This window comes from Triticum urartu, chromosome 3 (genome assembly GCF_003073215.2).
Source record: "Triticum urartu cultivar G1812 chromosome 3, Tu2.1, whole genome shotgun sequence".
Taxonomy (NCBI): Eukaryota; Viridiplantae; Streptophyta; class Magnoliopsida; order Poales; family Poaceae; genus Triticum; species Triticum urartu.
Window position 1 is genome coordinate 744,767,145 of NC_053024.1, and position 9,548 is coordinate 744,776,692.

Consider the following 9,548-nt stretch of genomic DNA (forward strand, 5'->3'; position numbering starts at 1 on the left):
CATCTGGATGATGCATGCAACCACTTTATTAATTATTCACACAAGACCTTACAACAGTAAGACTAAAGTCACCATCTAGGCAACATCTGTCGCTACTTCTATCCAGTTGATGAAGGGATGCTGATAGTCTGGGCCTAATACCAAACAGACCTCGCAGCCAAACCTAACATCTAAGACCTGAGGTCCCAACCAGGATGCCTGCCGGGTATGGCCACCAGTCCGGCGCACTCCTCAACCAGGACGCCTGTCGGGTATGAAGCCGCCACAGCCACCTACCACCAATCTATCTTCAGTGCTGTACTGCTGCATCTACCTTGCCCGGTCTAACTACCATCGACGCCACCACGACGCCAGACAGCGTCACCCTCGTGCGCGAGTCCATCATCGCACATTAGACGCCTAATCTCCAGAGCGCCAAGCCATCAAGATCTGTCACCATCAATGTGCATGATGAAGCACCGCTCCACCAAACACGTCGTCCACTGGTCCCTTGAGCCCACGTACACCTCCAAGAAAGACGCCCCCAAGTAGGAAACGACACAAACGCGCCACCGTCATCTGATCTATCGATCTAGGGTTTCCCCCGGTGGTAGCAGATCATAGTCTAGAACTTCTCCACAGCGATGCCTTCAAGAAGGGAACGACACCGTAGAGCGCCGCCATCGCCGGCTTTGGCATCTAGCCAAGAGCAGGTTTTCACCCAGATCTGTTCGAAGAACTCCATCCGCTTCTTGTGCGCGGACCGTCGCCTTCTCTGTCGAAGCCTAGACCAAGGGTCCAGCCGTCGCCGCCAGATCCATGTACCCAGCACCGGAGATGACGACTATCTCCCTGTACCGGAACTAGCACGAACCGAAACAGATCAAGTCGGAGACGATGATGCCCCTAGATCTCTAGCAGACCAGCGAGCCGCCGGCCCAACCGCATCCAGATCGCCGGCCACGCCGGGCCGCCGCTACCCCCCGCGTCGTCCGGGTCGGAGAGCCGCCAACCGCGCACAGGGGTCGCCGCCGCCTCCACACGCCGGAGCACAGCGGCAAGCCCAGCGCCCGCCACCACCGCCAAGCTCCGGGGCCGCCGCCCCGGCATCCGGTTGCCGCGAGAACCGGACGCCGCCCCCAGCCGCAGCTGCCAGCCACCAGCAGCGTTGAAGACAACCCCGACAGGCGAGGTAAGGCACAGGACCGCGCCCTGCTTCTAGGCCCGCACCTCCGGCGTACACACATCAGCAGCCGCCGCTCGAGATCCGTCGAGGCGCGCGAAAGAAGACAGCCCCGCCGCCGCTGACGCCGTGCAGGCTTTGCCCGCGGCGCCCTGGCGGCGGCGAGGTGAGGGAAGGGGCGGGAGGGAGCCGGCCACGGCGGCTTGCAGATCCGCCCGAGCCGCTCCTGGCAGAGCGACGCGGGGTTGCGTTGGCCCCTATGGGTCCTTTTTTCTTTCTTTCTTTTTAGTTGTGTGCATTCTAAACGTGCAGAGAGCGGGTTAGTACTTGTTATGTTTGTATCTGCTTGATGCCATATTAGTCAAATAATAAAGAACGCCCTCGTGCGTTATTTCTTTCTTCCCAATTGCGTTATTCATGCATGTCTATCCGAACGGCCGCAGCCGAATCCCAGGGAGCGGGACTAGTGTGGACTGTGGACAGCGCAGGACAGCTGTAGGAATATTGTTGATTGACGATGCATCACATGCATTCACCAATCGCACGACACTAAAAACTACTAACATGAAAACAGTGCCACGGCTGGTAAGTTTTGTCTTTAAATAGCAGCTCCCACCAGCTCAAGTTGCAACGCACAACACACAGTAGAGACACATACACCAGAGAGAGAGAGAGAGAGAGAGAGAGAGGTTTGGGTGACCATGGAGGGCGTGGTGATCAGACACCGGATAGTGTAGGGGAACGGCATATCGATGCATATGGCGGAAGCCGGTCGCCAAGGGGGTGGTGCTGCTCCTGCATGGCTTCCCGGAGCTGTGGTACTCGTGGCGCCATCAGATGGAGTACTTGGCGACTCGTGGTTACCGCTGCGTCGCGCCTGACCTCCGTGGCTATGGTGGCACCACTGCACCTCCCGATGTGGCCTCTTACACCGCCTTTCACATCGTTGGTGACCTTGTTGCGCTCCTCGACACTTTAGAGCTTGCAAAGGTACAATTAAGCTTACCTTGTAACCAAATAATATAGTCTGTTTCTGGATTATCCAGAGACGACACATGAGCACACACACACATACACAACACGCCCCCACCACACGCGGGCAGGTAATACACCTGCAAATCAGATGCTAACATTGATAAAGATCCTAAATAAATTATGGCATCTCATAGAATGAGATTTTTCAGCGTTGGAGAAAGAACATATTTTGTTTATTTGTTAGAATTTGAAAATGAATTCTCGCTTTTCCAAGTGAATTCATAATCCTTTTGTTCTCTCGTTGGGCAAAACCAAAATTTTCTAGATTTTTAGTTAATATCAATGGAGATATGTTGTGCAATATATTCCATAAGCCGTCTGCTGCATACATGAATGTTCTAACTGAAGTAATTTTGACCTCATAACATACACATCATGGTTGAAATGAAGGTGTTTTTGGTGGGGCACGACTGGGGCGCAATCATCGCGTGGTACATGTGCCTGTTCCGCCCGGAGCGTGTGACGGCACTCGTCAACACCAGCGTCGCCTTCATGCGCCACATCATGATCCGCACCGGCCCCGACTTCGTAAATCCCATAGAGTACTTCAAGCGCGCATACGGCCCCAACTACTACAAGTGCCGCTTCCAGGCAAGCCACTAGCATGCATTCGCAACATTCAACTGGTATCTGCATTATCAGATGCCCACGACAAACTATTGCTACAAAATCCTTACAAAACGTATATATGCATATGGTTCACGTACAGGAGCCAGGTGTCGCGGAGAAGCAGTTCGCGCCGGCGCATGCCAAGCGCCTCATGAGGCAGTTGTTGTGCCATTGCTTTAGCCACGGCGTGTTCTGTGATGAGGAGATGGATGACAACAAGTTCCCGACATCTCCGCTTCCACCTTGGCTCACCGAGGCCGACATTGACTACTTTGTCACCTCCTTCGAAAAGACTGGCTTCACTGGTGCCATCAACTACTACCGAAACTTTGACAAGAACTGCGAGCTGGCGGCGCCGTGGGCGGACGCCAAAGTGCAGGTGCCGACCAAGTACATCGTGGGGGACGATGACATCACATACAACTTTGAGGGGATCCAGGAGTACATCCACGCCGGTGGGTTTAAAGAGGATGTTCCGCTGCTAGATGAGGTGGTCGTCATCCCTGGCGCTGGCCACTTTATCCAGCAGAAACTTTTTCATCCGAGTTAGTATGCAAAAGTTATGCCCATTTTTACAAATTTCAGAGAAATTTTGCAAATAAAGTCAAAATTCACATTTGCAAATTTTCCCAACAACTAGACCACATATCACATGAGAAACTTATTTTCTTTTTTTTTTGACATTTCCATTATTTTCTTTATTTTTTTTAAACTGAAAAGGCGATCGGGGGGGGGGGGGGGGGGGGGTAGAGTTTGAAAATGGGACCTTTAGTACCGGTTCGTGGCACGAACCGGGACTAAAGGTCTCAACCCCACCCCATTAGTCCCGGTTCGTGCCTCAAACCGGGACTAAAGGTCTAATCTTTAGTCCCGGTTTCAGGCACGAACCGGGACTAAAGGTCATCGCACCCTTTAGTCCCGGTTCATGTCTTAAACCGGGACTAAAGGGCCCGAGTGAACCGGGACTAATGCCTTAGCCGCACGAACCGGGACCAATGCTCACATTAGTCCCGGTTCTAGACTGAACCGGGACTAATGGGCTGAGCCGGCCTGGACCATAGCCCTGTTTTCTACTAGTGGGTGGTCGTCATCCCTGGCGCTGGCCACTTTATCCAGCAGGAGAGGGCCCAGGAGGTCAGCAAGCATATCTATGACTTCATCATCAAGTTCTAATCTTGAACTCCAGATGGACACAAGTATCCATGTGCTTGCAGTTGTCGATGTTTGATCTTGCATGTGTCTTTTTCTTTGCGGGTGTGCTGTCTATTTATCTTCATGCTCCCATTCAAGGTGTGTACGTAGGTTGTTGTTTGTTGTATTTCTGCCCGTACATCCAGGTTATAACCTGTTGTAATAATAATAATAATAATAATAATAATAATAATAATAATAATAATAATGTGTTTGAATCCTGGCAACATTCATACCTTGTAGGCCCAAGGTAGAGGACTCTCCCTATGCCTTTTCTTGTAATACGTCATGATCTGAGATCGTTAGATCGCTCACAACGGCTCCGGAGTTATGGCTGTTGCAGCCTAGCGACCTGCGATTCTACCAGTACATATATATAACAACGATCTTGATGCAAGATTCACCGACCATTTTCTTGTAGTTCTCCCAAGCATAAGCCTTTGCCAGGGGGGTCATCGAGCAGAATGACCTAGGGCCTGTACCCGCGTCATACCTTACTTCCAACCTTACTACAGATTTTTCTTCCACACTCAACTCTAGTCTGACCCTAGCAAACAGTTCACAAAGAATTGGATCCCTATATCCTAACAGTGAAATCTAAGATGGGACAAGAAAGAAGCTTAAAGGCCAGGCAAAGAAGAGGATGGAGAAATCGTAGGTAAAAACGTTGGGTTACCAACTCGGGCGGGTTCTCAAACCAAGGTTCCTCCCTCCAAACTTGTTGTGCCAGATTAAATGTTCAACGTGTCGCCATGATTTAAGTGCACTGCACTGTGGTACTCCATCCTACATAAAAAGGGAATATAAAAAATATCAACTTGATGCATGGGACTAAGGTTGGTCTTGTCATAATAAAGTGAACTATTTTATTAGCTAAACTTTCCCAGACTGCATATGTCATATAGAACTGATCTAGAACCTCCAAATTGATTCATATAAACCTCACATTACAGATTAAGGTCAGTACCTTGTGGTTTCAGCAGATCTGACTGTTGGTGCGTTGAGGTCGTGGGTTCGAAGCCTGTGTCCTGATTTTTTTTGCGAGTTTAGAGAAAATTAAATCATATATGAGCCGACCCAGGTAAAAGCGTCTTCCGCGTCAGTTAACAAAATGAACGTTAACTGGCACTGAAGACGCCCAATAGGAAATACCAGGATTGAATCTATCACGATTAGGTCCCAACGTCATACCGGTTGAGCTAACTGAAATTTTTGTTAACCACATGGTAATAGCCTGTAACAAAGCGGTCAAATGAAAGTCGTCCCTCCCTATTAGGCACACGAGCTGTGAGTTCCTGGGGAACGGACATGTGATCACAGTGAGCTGCAGTCAGCAGTTTGTAAAGATAGCTCGTCCTTGGCAAGGTCATACAGCAGGTGCATGTTCTGCAACTAGAAGTTGCCAATGATGCTTATGCCGTTGGAATTGTCCAGCGGCACCAGCAACATGTCCGCTCCGCCATTGAAGTGTAGCACCATGGACGGCACTGTCTTTTCTTGCGCCACCGCCACACATAGGTCCATTCCAATGTCAGTGGGTGGTGACACGATTCAAAGAAAATTCATGATTTTTTTAAGAAATGTTCATAAAAATATAAAATGATTGTGAAATACAAAAAAGTTCATCGATTAAAAAAATGTTCATTGGTTCAAAAAATGTTTTCTTATTAGAAATATGCTCCCCAATTCTAAACAATGTTTATGAGATTAAAAAATACAATTTAAAAAAAATATTTTTTTACGAATTCCAGAAATGTACATGATTAAAACATAGAAATATGATTATAAAATCGAAATATGTTAATGATTTCCTAAAGTATGTTCATTATTTGGAAAGATGCTGAGAAAATGAAAGAAAAAAAATAAAGAAACATGAAAAATGAAAATAAAAAAATTTGAACACTAACATGAAGAATGAAAAGAAAAAGGAAAAAGATAAAAGAATGCAAATAAAAAATGAAAAGCGCAAAAAATACTAGAAAATTCTGGTCTGGAGAGGTTCAAAATGTGTTCGTTGTTGGAGGGGGCGGGGGGCAGTACGCCCATTTGTGTAAACGGTGCTCGGGCGCTCCACTAGATGAGCCGCAGCCCATCACCGTCCTAGTCGCTCTCTCTCATGAAATTATCTTGCTCGCTAAATTTTTTTACCTCACTCGGTGGGAGACACATTGGCAAACTTCTAGTCGAACCGTACCATTGAATAGTTTACAGTTAACCAATTTCACCATTGACTTTTGAAAAACATTATCTGAAAAATGCAAAACCAAAAGTAGTTCACAAAATTTGTAAAAAGTTCATAAATTTGAAAAATTCACGAACTTGAATTTTTTTACATGTTTAAGAAAAAGTTCATGAGTTCGAATAAAAGTTTGCACGTCCAAGCATTTGACCTTTTGTAGTAGTTTTTCAGAAAAAAAATCATGAAAATTTCAATAGAAAGTAAAAAGTACATACGAAAATTAAAAAAGTAAAAGAAACGAATAAAACAAGAAAGAAAAAACTGGTAGGAAAACCAAATGAAAACCGGACTAGGAGCTTCCCACAACTAGACTAGGAGCTTCCCAAAACTGGACTGCATTAGGAGCTCCCGACATCGCCTGCATGCTGAGAGCAGACGGGAAAAAAATAATTGGGCCGAGTCTAGTATAGAAGGGGTGTGGGCTGCTTCGTGGGAACACCTTTAAATGGCGCAGCAGGTGCTAAATAGGATTCAGGCGTGCTAGGTCACTGGTTAGTGACCTGCGCACCGAATAGGATTGGCCATATAGTACACATGGTCTGTCGAGAGCAACTAATAAGCGAGTACTCCTTCGGTAGCGCCCGCAAGGGTCACTTTGGGAGGGCTGGGAGCGTGCCAGTTGGCGCGCTCTTAGCCGCCGCCACGTATCTCGTTATGGACACTCCTTCCGGATATCCCTTTTTTATTTTTTTGTATGTGTTTTTTGCTTTTAGATGATTTTTTTTGATGTTTTTGGCTCTTCGGTATTCCAGAAGTTTTTCTTAGGTTCTGGACCCAAACAAATTTTAAAAAAAAGCAAAAAAATGCCTTTTCTTTTTTCCCACCAGAGCCATAGTCGTGTCTCTCGGAAAGTGAAAAAATGAGTTTTTTTTTCATTTTGTGAGAGGTGTGGATTTACTGCTCGTGAGGATATGGATTTGATTCCATGAGAGGCATAGTAATGCCTCTTTGGAAATGAAAAAAAATTCCCAGTTATGTTTTTTCATGAAAATTTTTTTATCGAAAACTAGCAACATGGGATCTAGTTTTGAAGATCTCGACATGAGGAATGCAACAATGAGACCGGTTCAAAATTTGGATGCACAATTTATGAGATAAAAATGTACGAGAAAATGGAAACTCCAAGATTGCAAGAAGTAGCGCGCATGCAGTGCGTCACTTGTCGTTAGAAGTGGGAGTGATCTTTGTAAAGAGTACTCCTCAATTATTGATTTCCTCATCTGTCTGGCCTTTTTTTGGAGAGCAACTAGTTAACGAGCGCTCCTTCGGGAGCCTCGCAACGATCAGCGCCACTTGGCGCGCTCTCAGCCATTCGCCACGTGTCGTGCTCTGGACGCTTCCTCCGGTTTTTTTATATTTTTCCGCACGCGTTTTCCCGGGTTTTTTCCATGTTTTGGTTTTCACCCAATCTTTTCTTAGATTTTCGATCAAAAAAATAATTTCAAAAAAAATAATTTTTTGCATGAAAAAAATCAGTTTTTTCGCAAAAGTCACGGTTTTTCTTCTACGAGAGGCATGGTTGTGCTTTAGCGAGAGTCACGGCCGTGCCTTTCGGAAACGGAAACAAAAACGCATTTTCTGTTATTTTTCTTTCGCAAGAGTCACGTTTTGCTTCCGCAAGAGGCACGGTTGTGCTTTCGCGAGAGTCACGGCTGTGCCTCTTGGAAAGGGAAAAACAAAACACGTTTTCTGTTTTTTTTTCTTTCGCGAGAGTGACGGTTTTGCTTCTGCGAGAGGCACGGTTGTGCTTTCGCAAGAGTCACGGCCGTTCCTCTCGGAAAGGGAAAAATACGCATTTCTGTTTTTTTCTTTCTCGAGAGTCACGGTTTTGCTTTCGCGAGAGGCACGGTTGTGCTTTCGCGAGAGTCACGGACGTGCCTCTCGGAAAGGAAAAAATACGCGTTTTCTGTTTTTTTCTTCCCGGGAGTCATGGTTTTGCTTTCACGAGAGGCACGGTTGTGATTTCGCGAGAGGCACGGACGTGCCTCTTTCGTAAAGGAAAAAAACCATGCTCCTGGTTCGGTTTTTTCGCCCGGTTTTTTTCGTCCGGTTTTTTTCGTGAAAAAATGTTCGTCAAAACCTATCAACATGGGATCTAGTTTTGAAGATCTCGACGCGAGGAATCCAATGGTGAAAATGGTTTGAGATTTGGATGTAACTTTTCGAGTAGATGATTTTTCATATAAAAAACTTTTTCATCCGAGTTAGTATGCAAAAGTTATGCCCATTTTTACAAATTTCAGAGAGATTTTGTAGTCTTTGCAAATTTTCACCACTAGACCAATATCACTAATTTCTTTTTTTTTTCATGCCACAGCTACGTCTGCTTCGGGCTGGACTACGCTACTCGGCCCTAGCCTACGGTGGAGCTGCTGGGCCTGCTCCACAGGTAGAAAAAAAATAATTCTGGGATCCTTTCAGGATTAGAAAAGGGGTGACCACCTAAGCATTAAATCTATCACCAACAGGCCCGAACATCGTACCAATTGAGCTAACTTCAATTTTTGTCCTTTCAAAAAAAAAAACTTCTCGTTAACACCAGGGTAATAGCTTTTAGCAAGCGGTCACAAGAAATTGGTCTATCCCTGTTAGACTGAACTGGGACTAATGGGCTGAGCCGGCCTGGACCATAGCCCTGTTTTCTACTAGTGGGTGGTCGTCATCCCTGGCGCTGGCCACTTTATCCTCAAGAGAGGGACCAGGAGGTCAGCAACCATATCTATGACTTCATCATCAAGTTCTAATCTTGAACTCCAGATGGACACAAGTATCCATGTGCTTGCAGTTGTCGATGTTTGATCTTGCATGTGTCTTTTTCTTTGCGGGTGTGCTGTCTGTTTATCTTCATGCTCCCATTCAAGGTGTGTACGTAGGTTGTTGTTTGTTGTATTTCTGCCCGTACATCCAGGTTATAACCTGTTGTAATAATAATAATAATAATAATAATACTAATAATAATACTAATACTAATGTGTTTGAATCCTGGCAACATTCATACCTTGTGGGGCCCAAGGTAGAGGACTCTCCCTATGCCTTTTCTTGTAATACGTCATGATCTGAGATCGTTAGATCGCTCACAACGGCTCCGGAGTTATGGCTGTTGCAGCCTAGCGACCTGCGATTCTACCATTACATATATATAACAACGATCTTGATGCAAGATTCACCGACGATTTTCTTGTAGTTCTCCCAAGCATAAGCCTTTGCCAGGGGGGTCATCGAGCAGAATGACCTAGGGCCTGTACCCGCGTCATACCTTACTTCCAACCTTACTACAGATTTTTCTTCCACACTCAACTCTAGTCTGACCCT

At 46.1% G+C, this 9,548-nt stretch overlaps 1 pseudogene; it reads left to right on the forward strand.

Annotated features, from left to right (window-relative positions):
* The first annotated feature begins 194 nt into the window (after window positions 1-194).
* On the forward strand, window positions 195-3,445 carry LOC125547419 (annotated as a pseudogene).
* The last annotated feature ends 6,103 nt before the right edge of the window (window positions 3,446-9,548 follow it).